We start from the raw sequence: 17332 nt of genomic DNA, 5'->3' as shown, positions 1-17332 counted from the left end.
AAGGAACTTCACATTTTGTGAGAGTCCATCTTTGTAGTAATTTAAACCCTGAACTTCTACAAAACAGTTTACTCCAATTTAGAGTTTCATTTCACTGTTACCTGGTGGCATAATTCCACATCAAACCAAGTTTTTCAATTCGAAAGTGGAATATGTAATATTTTTACTGATCGAAACTATTCACTTTGCTTAGGTGTGCGTTTCTAAGTATGTTTTAACACAGGAATGACATGAATGACCCGCAAGTGACACAAAAGTAGGTCAGACCTGGGAGTTTAACGGTGATATTCTGGGGTTGTTGTCAGTTTTCTGTTTTAACGCTGAATTAGCTGCAACCAAATACTCTTCCTCATTCCTCCGGTTCAGAGCTTCCGTCCGTCCCGGGGATCTGCCATCAGTCGTTTTCAACAGTACCATAAAGTGTATTATCAAGGAGGGCCACTACATAGGTCCTGAAAAGGGACCTCTAGGAAAAGGGGCAATTTGAACTTTACAAGTTAGTTAGGTCGGGGATAGGGAAGCAGAGGGCTACAGCACGCGACCACACGAAGTTGGGGTCACGGCGCCCGTCCCCGCAGGTCGCTCTCCAGCCCCAGGAGGGAGTCTGGGAGCAGGTAGGCTGCGCCCCTGCATCTCAGTCGTCGCAGGAGGCGCTGCAGCTGAGGAGGCAGGCGGTCCCAGTAGCCCAGCGGCGGGCGGCGCAGGGGCCAGGGAGCGTGAAGAGGGGCTGTGAGGAGGAGGGGGACTTCCGGGGAGAGCGGGCGCGCGCCGGCTCGCCGTCGGGAGCGGGCCGGGGTGCGCGGCGTGCGCGCCTCGCCGGCGGCGCGGGTTGCGGGGAGGGGCGCGCGCGCTCGTGCTCGCGGGCGGAGGGGGAGGGGCCGTGCGTGCGCCTTGGCTCGCCGGAGGCGGAGGGGGCGGAGCCGCTTCGCGGTCTGAGCCCGCGCGGGTCCGCCAAGGTGCGTCTCTAGGCAGACGCTGTCGCCTAGCGCAGAGCAAGCTGGACGCGCCACCCGCAGGGCTGGCTGCTGCCTTATTTACTAGGAAATACTGTTTCTCTGCGGGAGAGTCCGGGAGCGCAGACCCACACACACGCTAGCTAGCGCGCTCGCGCTTAACAACTGCATCCCCAAACCGGCAGAGCGAAGCTGCTGCGGTTCCTCTTAACCTCAGCATCGTGGGGCGAAGCAGGGCCATTGTGCATCAGGGAGAGCCCGGTGCCTGCGCTGCCACCTTGGGTACGTAACCCAGCAGACCGCTCACCCCAAAGGGTAAGCTAGTCTCTCTCCTCATAACGTGTTCGGGGTTGTGCCTGCAGACTGGAGGGAGAGGGTGGGAGGCTGCTGGTGGGCCAGTCGGGGCGAGACTAGAGTTGAAATTTCAGGGGCATGCAGCCCGTTTAGCCTCTAGCAGCGTCGTCTAGCGGGAGCAATTACTACTCCTGGTTACTTATTCTACCCAACCCTGGAGTTGCTCCCCCTTTCCCCCTTCCTCCTAGCCCAAGATGTACTTTGCTCCTTGGTTGCCAAGGAGACCTCCTTAAACATCAGCTTTGGGGCGTCTATTGAAAGAACTGGTTTCAATGATGCTCTTATTTATTTTGATTTTTAAAATAAAATATATACTGAGGGTCATGTGGTAATCTGGCATTCGCTAATCTGTATTCAGGCGACGGTTTCATTCAACTTCAAGAAGAGAGGTAATTGCACTATATGGAGTGTTTTAAAAAGGATTCGTCAGATGAATTTTTCAACGGATTGTGTCTTGAATCATAAATTACTCCCATTTTGGTGATCCTATAAAGAAAGCTGATTCCAATTAAAATCCTTTCTTCCCCTCTCCACATTATATTTTGCAGTTCACTCAGGCGTGACTTTTTTAACATTAAAAGCAGATGAATTCATTGTGGTTCCCCACAGAAGGATGATCTGTTGCAAAATGACCAGAACAGGAATACATATGTGAATGCCTCATGTAAGGAGACAGCATTCCTAACATACATCTTTGCTAATATTTCTATATCCACTGCATCATTAAGTGCAATTTTCTGCACCTCTGCCCATTTCTGAAAAGATTCTGTTTTCCTTCAAGTCTCTTACTGATTTTTTGACATACATCTATTTGTAGATAGATATAAAATGTGTGCCATGGCTTAATGCAGCAGATTTTAAGCTTTTAGAGCTTATATTAAAATGTAGAAAGGAAGGAAACACAGAGGAAGCTTTATAGATCCTGTTGATTTTTTTTTTCTGATCGATTGGATCCTTTACTGGAGCACTGGGTGCTGCCCAGTGAGGAGGTCAGTGCACCTATCTCACAGGAACCCCTAATAACTGGACTGTCAGTTTTACCTTGAGACCTCAGGTCCCTAATTGGTGGACTTGTAACAGCACTTGGAGAGATCAACAGTCCAGGAATTACACTTTGCACTAATTTCAGCACAAATGGAAATGACCTAGTAAAGACCCACTGGCATTCAGCAATTCATTTTGTTTTCCTTTGATATTTGTTCCTCTTTTCTACCTCTTATTAAGTGAGGCTAGGAAATATATCAAATTCTTTTTATTTAGATTTTAAACTGTGTCATGAAGAGTGTAATAATGTGCAGTAATAGGTAGGTAGAGGGGATTTATGCAACTGACAAGGGGCTGGGAAATGAATAACAATGATAGACATTTTACATTTCAGTTTACAAAGTACTTGTACACTTCTCTTTTAATCCCCATTACAACCTTGTGAGGCTAAAGAATTATCTTCAGTTTAAAGCTGAGGGACTGAGACTCAGTGCTTGCTGAAGGTCACAGAGCTAGTGAATGGCAGGGTCCTTTGGATCCAGGTTCTTTGCTTTAAAAAAAAGTCCCATGTCTGCATTTCCAGTGTGTGCAGGTCCAGGGGGAGACATGTGGGAGAAAAGGGGTGTGGACTGTGGCCTCGAATGTGGAAACCACTATAAAGGGGGCAGCTCCTACTTGCGTTGCTGGTGGTTGCCACCCTGGTTCTAAATACGTTCTCGCTTTTCAAGGAAAAAAAGAAACTTTCAGATTTTTTAAAAAAAAATGAAGTGTCTTCAATTAAAAAATCTGTAAGGACCACATTAAAAATCCTTCTGTGACCTGCCAGTTTGCAGTGAGTCCTACTGAGGTCTCATTCAATTCTAAACGATTTTTTCTCTAATAGAATACTGATATAAACAAATACATCCATCATTATGAGAGTGACTGGGAGTTTTCTGACTTTGGTATTAAAATCTCTGCAAAAAATGCTCTACATCCTTTCTTCCATAAACAGGTCCAAGTTTGTTTTTGATGGTTCCTAGGTCTCTTTCTTATACTGCAGAGAAAATAAAGAGCATGAAGTGCTCCAAAACTTGAGGAATTTTTGAATCTAGTTAAACAAAAGCATTTATAATTTATAACTTTCTATGTTCCTGGCTTAATTTTTTTCTGGGCATAGGACTTGAAAGTATAGAAAAAGTCAGTGGAGTACCAATAAAAAGTTGGTCAGAAAAAGGAACATCCTGAGCTTTTCAATGAAACGTTCTTATTAAGGGCTTTAGGCAATTAGCTAAAACCTACTACAGAATACTGAAAGATTCCAAAGGAACAAAAACATAAGTGGGAACTCAGAGGTACATTTGTTTCCAGGACCCTGTCAGAGAAAATGCTATTTACTCCTTAAATAATTTTATAATGAAGCAAATATCTTTTGAGAAGCTGCCACTTTCTTGTATGTCTACTAAAACTACAGAGATGTCGATAGACTTCACGGAAGCAGACCTGGTAGTCAGAAAGAAGTGCTATTTTATTTACATCATTTCTTTTGTGGATCCAAAGAGGTCTCGTTAAAAAAGAAAAAGCTCACATTTGGACAGTGGTTTCTAGTAGTTCTCTTATTCTAAAATCACCCTCTGGAAGGCGGCTTCAGTAATAAGTAAATGCATTTCAGTTTCCAGTTCTTGGAAATGTGTTGCACCTCTAGTAAAGAGCCACGCAGATGTCAAGTAATACTAATATAGCAAAGTCCTGGCTGGGTGCTGTGGAGACATCTCTGCCCTCAAGGATTCAGACTAAACAAACGTAGTGCTCCTGGCAGCCTCTACTTTTTCTAGCCCCTTGTACATGCAAGCTATTTTCCCTGTTGTCTTCACGACATCTCTATAAAGTGAGCATCTTATTTCCATTTGACAGATGAAGAATCCAAGATTATGTGAAGTTAAACTGGACCAATGAGAGAAAAGTAAACCTCAACAGCTCTCCTTACTTCACACCCACCCTTCTCTGCCAGTTCCCTGATGGAGGTTATAGACATGTACATTGTTGTGATTTTGAGGCAGTTGTCTGTTAAATACTGCAATAGAGATTCAGGTTCCATCGAAGCACAGATACAAGAAAAAAAAAATACTCTGATTGTGGAGGTCAGATAAGTCCTGTGTAGGAGGAGGATTAGTGCTGGACCTTGATGACTGGGTCTGATTATAGTAAATGAAGATCCCTTAGCTGTCAAAAGATGGAAGGCTCTGCCAGACAGTCAGTTGGAATTGTGAGTTGAGAGGATAACGTACATGATCTCTGACGCTGATGAACTCATTGTAGCTGAAGGGATGACACAAGCTGTGGGAAGAACTATGGTCTCCAGTTGGAGTACAGCAAGAAGAAGGAACTGGGGAGGTTGGGAGGAGGTAGAGGAAGACAACTGGGTGAAGGAGACTAAGGGGAGAGCTGCAGACAGAGGAGAATCCAGAGAGAATGGTACTGAGCATAAGGGCAAAGGATAAACCAAGCATTATACTCTCTCGGCAGAGTCTGGTATACAGTAAATACCCATTAACTACTATGGTGTGTCTGTACCCTTAGCATCTAACATCTGGCACATAATTTCTTCTCATGTTATCACTTTTTTATAGAAAGAAAGCATATATAGATATTTTACATGAATGCAACTAGAGTGGACAAGTATCTGGATTTTCAAAAATGGGAAGCAGACTGTGAAAACTAGATGAGAAAAGAACATACCAATGTAGACATTTTCTTTTAGCAGGGTCATAGACTGAGCAGTTAGGGAGGCTCTTTCAGATAGAGATTTTAATGTTAGATACACCTTTGATGAAGTCTCATACCTGTGGGACAAGTGAGGAGAAATGTAAGCTGTGTGTTAGATGTTTGGAAATCTATACTCAAACTCAGAGGGAAGCCTTCAGTGACAGATAAATGTGCTCTGCTCTTGATCCTGATTGGGCCAACTTGTTATTTGTTACCTGAGTGGAAATATGAAAAGAAAATGTGACAGGTAAGTGGAGGTTAGACTTGGATTAAGTACTGGATCTGCAGTGACGGGGGTGGGGTGGGGCGACTTCCTGTTGGAATCATGGCCGCAGGCTAACAGGATGAAAGGAAATAGAAGACATGGCATAGCTGGCAAGAGTCTAGCGCTGAGGACGTTTGGCATGATAGGAGTTCACTTTGAAGTTAGAGGGATTTTAATTCCCATCAAGTGCAAGATAAGCCAATGTGGTAATTTGCTTTTCACAGATATATTTGGCAAGTAATAGAAAGTATTATGAACAAATGGTGTTAGGAGCCCATCTTTCTTATTAAATGGGGCTTTTGGTTTTGGTGGAGGTAGACTTGGATATGTCTCTGTCAGGCAGTGTCTTACTCCCCTTCCCTCCTTCCGTAATTGGTTAGCATTATTTCAGAATTTCTTCCAGTTTGGGCAGTAGAGCTTGAGAATTTACACTAGAACATCTTACTTTCCCTCTTATTGGGAAGTTTTTAAAAAATTGAAGTATAGTCAGTTTATAATGTTGTGTCAATTTCTGGCATACAGCATAGTGTTTCAGTCATATGTGGAAATACATATATTCCTTTTCATATTCTTTTTTGTTATAGGTTACTACAAAATATCGAACACAGTTCCTTGTGCTATATAATAGAAACTTGTTGTTTATCTATTTTATACATAATAGTTAGTATATGCAAATGTGGAACTCCCAACTTACTTCCTTTTCCCCTTAGTAATCATAAGTTTGTTTTCTATACCTGTGAGTCTGTTTCTGTTTTGTATGTAAGTTCGTATGTGTCATTTTTTTTAGATTCCACACATAAGTGATATGTGGTATTTTTCTTTTTCTTTCTGGCTTACTTCACTTAGTATGATAGTCTCTAGTTCCATTCATGTTGCTGCAAATGGCATTATTTTATTCTTTCCATTGTATAAATATACCACAACTTCTCTATCCAGTCATCTGTCAATGGACATTTAGGTTGTTTCCATGTCTTGGCTATTGTAAGTAGTGCTGCTGTGAACATTGGGGTGCATGTATCTTTTTGAATTAAGAGCTTCCTCTGTATATATGCCCAGGAGTGGGATTGCTGGATCATATGGTAAGTCTATTTTTAATTTTGTGAGTAATCTCCATACTGTTTTCCATAATGGCTGCATCAAACTACATTCTCACCAGCAGTGTAGGAGGTTTCCCTTTTCTCCACACCCTCTCCGGCATTTATTGTTTGTGGACTTTTTAATGATGGCCATTCTGACTGGCGACAGGTGATTACCTCATTGTAGTTTTGATTTGTATTTCTCTGATGATTAGCAATGCTGATGATTTTTTCATATGCCTATTGGTCATTTGTATGTCTTCACTGAAGAATTACTTGTTTATGTCTCCTGCCCATTTTTGGATTGTTTGTTTTTTGTTGTTAAGTTGTATGAGTTGTTTGGATATTGTGGAAATTAAGCCCTTATCAGTTGCATCATTTGCAAATATTTTCTTTTCATTCTCCAGGCTGTCTTTTTTTTTGCTTTATACTTTCCCTTGCTGTGCAAAAGCTTAAAAGTTTCATTAGGCCCCATTTGTTTATTTTGCTTTTATTTCTATTGCCTGGGTAGATTGCCTAGGAGAACATTGATAAGGTTTATGTCAGAGAATGCTTTGCCTATGTTTTCTTCTAGGAGTTTTATAGTGTCTTGTCTTACATTTAAGTCTTTAAGCCATTTTGAGTTTATTTTTGTGTAAGGTGTGAGAGAGTGTTCTAACTTCGTTGATTTATATGCAGCTGTCCAGTTCTCCCAACACCACTTGCTAAAGATACTGTCTTTTCTCCATTGTATATTCTGAATTCCTTTGTTGAAGATTAATTGACCAAAAGTTTGTGGGTTTATTTCTGGGCTCTCTATTCTGTTCTATTGATCCATATGTCTGTTTTTGTACCAATATGCTGTTTTGATTACTGTAGCTCTGTAGTATTGTCTGAATTCTGGGAGGGTTATTCCTCCAGCCTTGTTCTTTTTCTTCAGTATTGCTTTGGCAATTCTGGGTCTTTTGTGATTCCATATAAATTTTAGGATTATTTATTTTAGTTCTTTGAAGAATGTCCTGGGTAATTTGATAAGGAATTAGTAGATGAAATTCATTTAGTTCATCTTTTCCCTGTTCTGTCATTTCTGATAGGGTCTTTCATGCCGAGATCTTTCATGACCTCAGAGGTGGAAGAAGCACTCAACTTTCTTGCCTTGTTTCATATGTACATTGTGATGCCTTAATGCCTTTAGTTTAACTTTAGTTAGACATATGGCACTATAAATTTTGGTGAGATTTTAAAAAGAACTGTGTATAAAAACTAGCTTTGCAAACCTGACTTGGAGTCAGATTAGTTCTACATATGGCGAAAGCACTGAAAGCTATAAATTCATTTAAATGAGTTTTGCAAGGTTGAAATTACTAACTGATAAGATGATTTTTAAATGAAGAAAGAAAATCTTTGGCAGTTTTCATAGACCCTTGACTTTCTCCCACATGTTTATTTGAGGTATAATATATTCTACTTTCTATGCCAGATGAGCTAGTTCCAGTTACTTAGAAGTAGAACTTTTCTCTCCCTCACCCCCACTTCCCAAGCACAGCCTGTTTGGCATACAGGATACTGTTCAAATAGGTAGTCCCATCCAGGCTGATTGCTTCAGTGGGAACACAGTCAATGCTAATGGGACAGACGCCAAGAGCAGTGGAGGAGGCATTCTGCAATTTTTTATAACACAAATTCTGGTACCTCATTTTAAATTGTTCCTCAGAAGCCTTCTCATTTATGAGTTTAGTTCTTCCGGTTCTTGCACATTGTACATGCAAGGTGGCATGGCCCAGCCGAAGGAATGAGAGTCTCGGTGCCTGGATTGAGTGCTGATCCTGACGCTTCTTGGCTCTGTGGTCCAGAGTGCAGCTACATATCCCCTCTCAGTCTCATTTTCTTCATCTGTAAAATGGGAATTCTGTTACCTTGATGACAAGGCTAGTCTGTGATTCAGTAAGATATACATAGAAAACATCTAGCACAATGCCTGTGCATAATAAAACCTCAGTACTTAGAAATTCCTTCCCCTCCTACCTTTGCTGTCCTTATAATGAGGATAGAATTCACTTAAATTGTATGTACCATATAAAATGTCTTAATCCAGTCTGGCAGCCTTAGAGAGGAGCTGGCCTCTGTGTGATGGAGCTTTGTGTGAGCAGTGGACCACTTGAGTGGCTCTCCTGGGGAGAGGGATGTGTATGCTGGGGTTAATGTCTGTTGGCAGCCCTGGCAAGCCTTCCCCCTTTTCTGCAGAGCCTGGAGCCCCAGCCTAGCCACAGGGAAAAGGGAGGAATGTCAGTTTCCTCTGTTATAAGTTCTCTTTAGGGGCCCCCATCTGTAAAAAGCACGAAGCTGCCCCTTGTGTCCCCTGTGGATTAATAAAAGCAGCACCTAGTATCTAGTGGGTACAGACCTAGTCTTTCTTTGAGCTCATGCTCTAGTTGCCAACATCTTTCCATTCACCTAGGGGTTTCCCTTCAAGCTGAATTATGTAAATTTATGAAAAGGTCACGAGCTCCACGGGCTCTAGGGAAAAAAAAGTCCTCAAAGTCACTTTCAAGTCAGATGGGATTAAAGTCTTCCCGAAGAGAATATTCTCTAGTTAAATCTTTTTTTTTTCTTTTTTCTCTACCACTATCTGTCCCCTGTCCCGCCCCAGCCAGCTACCTCCTCACCCTCACAAATGGCAGAGTAATCTTTCTGCTTTTTTGCTCTCATTGGTTTTCTGATGACCTAGGAGTGCAGATGAGGTTAGTGTATCCTGACTTTCTTCAGGTCACCCCCCAGCTCACAGGCTTGGGGTAACCCAGACAGCAGTGGAAACTACTAGCTGCTTACCAAACTGGTGACTTTTGTAGTAGTGATAACAAAGAACATTTATAGGAAGGTAGCTTGAACAGTAAACTTTAGGAACCTATATTCCAAACTAAATTCTGTTTCTATCATGCATTGAACTACAAAGCACATCATTACAGAAAAGACTATTTCTTGTGCTAAATGTGCTCTGGTATGTATGTATTCATGTGTGTGTGTATATATGTGTGTGTTTATTTATTGCAGTGTTTCTTTAAATGTTTTTCAATTTAATAATTCAAATGTAAGTTCAGTAGTTGGTAAATAATGTTAATTTAGATACCTAAAATAAGAAAGGCTTAGAGAATTGCTGGTGCTAAATTTGTGATTGTTTATCAAAGACAGAATATCCTTTACTCATTTCTTTACTCTCTATGAATCCAGAAGAGAATATAGTAATATTTGAAAGAAGATTCAGTATGTAGTAGATATTAATTATAGTGAAGTGTGAATTCCAGGGTGAAGAATTTGGCAGGCCAGATGACATCAGTGCCCGATCTTGTGTTTACATCCAGTTCACAGACCAGCAAAGTTACAAAATCCTGTATTAGGATAAAGGAGGAAAAGGCCTCTAAATATAAGCACATTCTCAATCACTTCCCAAGTGACAGCTATGGTTATTATTTTGGAAATTTAGGTTCATAATTGAGGTAGATAACTGAATGGAAGAGATTTATTTTGATAGAGTCTCTCTTTGACTTGCTTCCTCATCTATTCTGGTTTGACATTCCCTGAAAGGAGACCTTAAAAAAAATGCTGTTTTTGTGATAGGCAGTAGTGTAGATATAATCCAGTAACCCTTCAGCTGCAAAGACTCACTAGTCTTTCTCAGGCTGATGTCCTTGAGCTGATATGGCTGATTGGGTTTTTTGGGTTTTTTTCCTAAGAATTCAAAGCCTAAAGGAATATAGAATGAAGGTTTTGTTTTCTTCTTCTATGGAAACATTAATTACCTACAATCTGATTTAATTTGGGCACAGCTTATCTTCTTTGGCTTTGGGTTAAATCTGTTTATCATTTCTGAAGGTATTGACTATCACCTACAGATAAGGCTTCCTAATTGATCAGACGTCATTTGAGAAACTCATGCTCAGCCCTAAGGCCCTTCTACGCACATGCAGCTTTTCACTGAAACTCTAATTTGTGAATCTTGGTGTCATCTGTGGGGTTTTCTGGTGAATTTCCCTTTTCTGACTGCATCAGTTGTCAACTTTTGATTTCTGTGTTCCACATTGTTCTATCAGTGTTGCTCTCCAGAAGTCTGTAGTTAGTTGTCACTATGTATTATTAGTTGCTTTAAGCTGGAATATTAATATATTTGATGTATGTAACTTCAAAGGAGTTTGCAGATGTGGGTGAAACTCATTGGCCAGCACCTCTCTCTGTGGCTAAGGGTTTGATAAGCACAGAATTGGTACAAGAGTCAGTTATATGGTTTAACTTTGTGGTAGCATCAGCCCTATGTATCGCCTTTGTAAATGAGCACATACTTTACCCCTGGACCTAATGGGGCATGAAATTCCCAGACCCCCTAAATATGTGCCTTGATTACTGTGTTTTTCTCTCAGGGCACTGTATTCTTGGAGTTCTTCTGCTTCCTCTATATTGATGTCTTTTTGGAAAACCATATCCTGTGATGGCTTCAGACTATTGTTGCCAGCCTTCTTTGCTCATGTGCAAACGTGCAGTGCCTCAGTCAGCAGCTGTTGGTATGCTGTTCCTTTTATTTATTTATTTATGTGCTGATGGATGGAGAGACAGGACGCAAGACGAAAAGGGACCTCTTGCATCTCAACGTTAAGGGAGCCCATTAAGTTGGACAGTAAGCAACCGTGGATCAAGATATTTAAGAAGCCCAGGTATCACTGACTCAAGAACTTTTTTAGTTCTCTCCTCTTCTTACCTGGACTCTCGTGGTTGACCTCAGGGATGGGAGCAGACTGAGACTTTCAGGAGAGGATCTTTCAGTGTGGTGGCACAGCACCCATCAGTGGGGAGCCAGCACGTTCCCCTCCCAGGCCACTTCCAGGCTTCCTAAGGGCAGTGCCAGGGCTGACAAGGCCTTTTCTTAAGGCTTTTTCTACCTGTGGCTGCTTAGGTCCCAGAGCAGAACTGAATATTCCTCACTGGTCATATTTCTGTGGAGTGAGGGGAGACTGGGGACAGGAGCAGTGAGGCAGATCGGGAGAGCAAGGGCCTGCCCATGAGGTCAGAGTGGCTGTTTCTAGCTCTGCAGGGGTGGTGGGGGGAGTCTCCTTTTTTATAAACTGGGGTAATGGTAAGAATCATGAGAGCAAAATTAGACACATTTTTCAAAAACTCTTTTTATACTAAAAGAACTCTATTATTGCTTTCTTTGGCCGTTCTAGAACCTTGCTTTAAAAAATCATTAATGATCACTGTTCTACAAATAAACACAGCCCAGCGGTTGCAGACAGGCTGATCCTCAGAGTTGTTTTAAAATATAGATTCTTGGAGTCTCTGTGTTTATTGTATTGGAATCTGTATTGGTGCTGAGCCCCTGTGTATTAAACCACCTTCCCTGAGTGATTCTGATGGTAGGGCTAGTCCCGGAGCTGCAGGACGAGAACAGTGACCTGCTCACACTCTGGTTCTTACTTCTCCCTCCCAAGGACCCTCCGCCAGGCCACCTGTATCTGGGCCTCAGCTTCCTCATCATTCACACTTAACGAAAAACAGCAAGATAAATCAGCTCTGATGTCACACAGCCCTCTGGATACTCAGTGGACGTTTAAACACTGCAGGCAATGCTCTATTAACCAAGCGCCCCATCTGGATAGGAATCGTGATGTGTGAGTAACATCTTCACTGCTGAAACAGAAGTTAGGATTTTCCGCTCAGATCTGTGTACAACTAATCAGGTGGATGACTGCAGAGAACATCTTTATAAATATCCTTATTGCAGTTTTACCCAACATTGAAGTAGTTTGATTAATTAAAAGATGGACATTTCTGCACAGGATAAAATCAGTTGCTTTCTATTTTATACCTTTTTAGACTTAGAGCATTGATGGTGATTACGTGGCATTATATAAGCCAACTGGAGAGTACAGTTTCTACTGAGGATGAAATCCTGTGAGTCATTGATTAACAGGTCTGTAGTGAACTGTGGCAGAATAGTATAGAGTTTTACAGTGGGATTTTGGGAGCAGAGAAACTATAATTTTGAATTGTCATTTGCTCTTCATTTTAGGGAAGTTTTAGAGGGTGCTTTGCAGGTTTTTAATGGCTTTTAAATTTAATATTCTGTCCTTAGAGACTGGCTGAAACAGAGTGTGACTGTGTGTATGCACATCTTTTTTGTCTGAGGGGAATTTCATGACTTTCTTACCTGTCATGATCTTAGAGCATCAGATGATTTGACTATCAGGCATTCTGAAGAGATATGCAACTGTTAAGCACTGGCATATAGATAAAGAGAAAAAGAAACCTTGCCATTAGACAGCCTGTGAAATTATAAATGAATTGTAGACATCTATGAAGATGATCAGAGTTCTGCATAAGTTATGCCTACTTATAATTTTAAGAGAAGTCATTTTGAGGTGTGTGAGTGTGTGAAAGAAGGGCAGATACCACACTTGTATTAATTTGTCCATGGTCATTTAATCATTGTTTTGACTATTGTGATGGTTTCTCTGATACTGTTAGGTACAAACCAGCTTAGTCCCTATTGCAGGAATATTTTTGAGTTGGAGAAAAAGTCTTTTGACCTAAAGAATGACCATTTCAGAATTTATTGACTTACCTTTTCCTCATCAGAAAATCAGATGAAATGCCACGTTTAGAGCTTTGCCAACTTAGAGTTAGGTGTGCTCTTTCTTCTGCCTTGTATGTGAAGGACAAAAGATGAGAGGGAGGGGGAGAGGGAGAAGGGAAGATAACTGTAAAATTGCATTTACCATCAGTTGGTTTTGAGGCTACAGCTTCATTAGGTGGTTAGCACTTGGTTATTCTGCCAAAATCATCTTTTTGGCCATCTGTGCCAAATTAGAGGAAGTAATGGCCTTGGGCACAGCTGCTGAGTCTAATGTGTATTTCTAACTTGTGTATTAATGACAATGATCACATGGAGAAGTCCGGTGGCCAAATGTGCAGAATAAAAAGAGAGACCCGGACACACACATGTGAATTTAGAAGTGCAAGAAAGAAAAAAATCTGTATTTTACACTGGGAAATGAGAGTTGGTATTGTCTAAATCTACAGTTGGGAATTCAACCTTCCCATCTTCTACCTTCATCTCTTTACAGTGGCTTTCTCCTAAAGAGAAAAAACCCACAAGAGGGATTGACCTTGAATTTTGTCATTTCTTTGTGACGCTTCATGAATTTTACCCTAACGTTGATATTTTTATAGGAGGTGGATTTCATGAACATACCCTGACATTCATTAATTGGGCCTTTTCCCAGCTCAGTGGGTGTTTAAGAAGAATTACTGAGAGATGAGTGACCACCATTTGGTGTCCCTGCACTTTTCTGATGGTTCACTTGGACCAACAGCAAGACCTTTCCAAGCAAGTTAGATCTAATGTCCTTAGAAGTATAATTAAGAAGTTATAAGAAAATAAGCTGCTCAGGAGTTCTAAGGATAAAAAGAAGGCCAAGAAGCAGGATTTTAAATAAATGTTACTGCATTTTGCATGACCAATTTATTCCTCTAAAATACCTCAACTAAAGAATAGGTAAACTCACCATATAGTGAAATTGGCCTTTAAAAGAAAGTTACCAAAATTATGTGAAGTGACTGACATAGATAATACAGTTGAGTAGCCAATTGCCCAATACATACTTTTTAATTTTTTCCCTCCAAACCTGCCTCATCCAGAGCTTCCCCATCGTTAGATGCTCAGACCCAGAGCTGTAGAGTCATCCTTGCTTCTTTCTCTCACAGCTCACATCCAAGCAGTCAGGAAATTCTGTTGGCTTTACCTTCAAAGTATACCTGGAATCTGACCGTTTCTCACCACCTTCCCACTGCCGCCATTGCCCCAGTCAGCATCACTTGTGTAAACTGCTGCAACAGGTTCCCAGCTGGTCTCCTTTGCCTTCCATAGACTCTTCCCAATATCACAGTCAGAGTGATCCTTTGAAAACCTGAGTTAGATCACCTTACTCTTTTGCTCAAAACTGCAGTAGATTCTAACCCATGAACCAACACAGTGTGTACCATCTCTCCCCCTTATCCGCTGCCCTCACCTTCTGCTCTTTCCTGCCCACTGCTGCCCTGGTCTCACTGCCTCCTTTTCTGCTTTAGAACCTGTGCACATCATTCCTGGTTTCCTCTGCTTGGGATGGTCCTCCTCCTGGCTGTCCCCAGGCTCCCTTCCTCACCTCCTTTAGGTCTTTGCTCAAATGTTACCTTTTCAGTGAGGCCCACTGTGATCACCCATCTAAAAGGCAAACTCCCCACCACCTCCACTGCTTCCCTCTCAATTCTTCATACGCTATATTACTGTTCCTTTTCCACAGTTCTCATCATTTTTTGAGAGCAGCTTTACTGAGAGTTCATCTATGGACTATAAAGTACACCCATTGTAAGTGTACAGTTCCATCATTTTTAGTAAATGTATACAGAGTTATGCAGCCATCACCTCACTCCACTTTTGGAATATTTCTGTTAACCCCAGAACTTCCCTTGTGCCTATTTACAGTAATTCCCACTCCCACTGCATCCTAGGTAACCTCTGATCTTCTCTATCAATAAACTTGCCTTTTCTAGACATTTCAATCTTGGTCTTCTCTGACTTTGTACCACCAGTCGCTTAGCACGGAGCTCAGAAAGTGTGGGTTCAAGAAGCTGCGTGTTTGTGTAAAATTAAGTCGTTGCCTATTCGTGTGTGTCTGACCTTGCCTGCAGGTAACTAGGGGGTCATCTCAACATCCAGTCACCGGGGCCTCTCAGTTTCTCCTTCCTGGCATCTTGCATGCCCACTTCGCCCCTCTGTTCTCCGGGCTGCTTCCTGATTCAGTCCTCAGCACTATAGCTTCTTAACTGGTCTCTCTGTGCGACTTTCTTTTTCCTCCGTCCCCTCCTATAGACTGCTGTCAGACTAAAATCTTTAGAAACTTGGCTTTCATTATCTCACTCTTCTTCCCCAAAACCTCCCCTGATTCTAAGACCCGTGGCTAAATTAGTCTCAAAAAGCATTTCCCACCTGCCTTCTAATTCTTCTCAGTGGAGCCATCTCTCTTTCTCAGGCTCTGTAAATAAATATGCTATCAGGGGGTACTGATTTCTCTGCAACCTCTAGAGTTATGTATGTCTGATTCCTAAGCTTCTTTGTCAAGTAATGTGTGATTCAATAGAAAACAAACAAAATATCTTTAAAGCTTCTGGGAGTTGGCTATTGGAATCCAGTAATTTATCTCTTTTACGCTTCCCCAAATTGGGTATTCTCAAAACAATACTTCCAAATTTGCTTTATATGAAGGTTTTTTTTTTTTTTAAATCAGGTATTTCTCTGGCCACTAGTGTAGTGAAGGAAAGTTACAGGATTAATTCTATAGTGGAAACAAAACAGCAGGTGTCTGGCTAAGGGCCTCCAGCATCAGGAGCATACCTCAGCTCTATTTCATTGTTCTGTGTTCTGTGTTCACGTTGTTCCCTGCCAGAGGGTGCTGGGCAGGGCTGGGTTCCCTAGGAGGGACCTTTTCTTCCCGGATCCAGTCTTCTCAGGTGCTTCTCATGTGCTGCAGATGCCACATCCAGCCTTCTCCGTGCTGTTGTTACTGCTTCTGGCTGCTCTGCCCCTCCTTGATGACCAGTGATGTTAAAGCTGCTTTTGGACTATGCTGTCCACCAGCCATTTACCTCCTCCACAGCCAGCAGGCCTTTGGCTGCTTGTAGCTGCCTTTCTTTCTTTGTGTAGCAGCAGCCGTGGGTGCATCAATGGGATGGCTTTAGAGACAGCCTTAAGGCTGAATCCTGTTTCTTTCATTTACTAGCTCTTTGGTCTTGGGAAAGTCGTCTCTTTGAACTTGGGTGGCCTCATTTGTATTCTGGAGACAGTTCCACCTACTCTGCCATATAATCCTGTGCAATAATGTATATAAGTCTCCTTGTCCAGCAGGAAGTGGGCACTCAGTGAATTTTTGCTATCTGCTACCATGATTATTAGAGGCAGGAGGGCCTGGGAGCTGAGGTTGCTCCCCTGTCATTGGGGAGAGCAGGTCTTTCTTCCTGTTATCACCTCTCCCTGGGTGTAGGGGTCATGAGAATGTAGGCAGACTTACCATGACCACCTGTGTTTTCTGGCACTCACTGTCTAATGCTGAAGGACAGCTGTGACTCATGGGTCGCACCTGGTGTGCCTGGTGACCCTTATGCCTTCATTTCAGGATGAAAGCTTTAAAGGATTCTGTGTTGTTGTTGCTTCTTAAATATGCCACCGTTGGTGTTTTTGCTTATAAAAGCACCGCCAGTTTTCTCATTAATATTATTCTCTTCTGTCAAGAATGCTCATTCGGCACATAGTTTCTGGGCATCTGTTAGATGTCAGGCTCTCTGCCAAGTGCTGATGATTCAATGGTGAGGAAAACAGATCAGAGCTTTGTCATCTTGGAGTGGACACCCTATAGTGGAAGGGATGGGCATTCATCAAATGATTTCACAAATAAGAGTAAAATTACGATTGAAATGAACACTGAGAATAGGAGGTTCATGGTGTTATGACAAGTGTCAAAGGAGTTTTGACCTGCTCTGAGCAGGTGGTGAGGACGCCTTCCCTGAGAAAGTGGGTTTAGGGGTCTGAAGGATGTGATGAGTTAATGAGGTAAATGCCAGGGGGTGGAGGATGCTTCAAATAAAGGAGAAAAAAATCATGTGCAGAAACCCAGTGCAGTGTTGGAAGGAAACAATGTTGACAAAAAGGTGGAGTGGGGTGCTGAGAGCCAGGGAGACTGTAGGAGGAGATGATGCTGAGGGTGGGTGGGGCAGGACCACACCTGGATCTTTATCCTAAGAACAGTGGGTGGCCACTGAGGAAGGGTTTTAATCAAAGAGTGACAGGGCCTGGAAGCCTAACAATGGCTTCTGGTTGGAGGAGAGCTCTCATCAGTATAGGAAGGTGCTGCCGTCTGTTGCTCTGGCTCAGATCAGAGATTATAGTAGAGTCT

At 42.1% G+C, this 17332-nt stretch overlaps 1 protein-coding gene across 6 annotated transcripts in view; it reads left to right on the top strand.

Moving 5' to 3' along the window:
* Positions 1-928: 928 nt before the first annotated feature.
* KLHL32 (kelch like family member 32) overlaps positions 929-17332 on the top strand; it is a 186663-nt gene continuing 170259 nt past the window's right edge. For 5 of the 6 annotated variants that reach the window (XR_004138209.2, XM_010983914.3, XM_010983911.3 and 2 more), the window contains exon 1: positions 929-1268. The gene's annotated coding sequence lies outside the window, so the exon portion shown is untranslated. The remainder of the gene's footprint in view (positions 1269-17332) is intronic. The other variant, XM_010983909.3, reaches the window with a different exon arrangement.

This window comes from Camelus dromedarius, chromosome 6 (assembly GCF_036321535.1).
Source record: "Camelus dromedarius isolate mCamDro1 chromosome 6, mCamDro1.pat, whole genome shotgun sequence".
Classification (NCBI taxonomy): domain Eukaryota; kingdom Metazoa; phylum Chordata; class Mammalia; order Artiodactyla; family Camelidae; genus Camelus; species Camelus dromedarius.
Note: the sequence above shows the minus strand (reverse complement) of the source record. Positions and strands in the feature narration are given on the sequence as shown.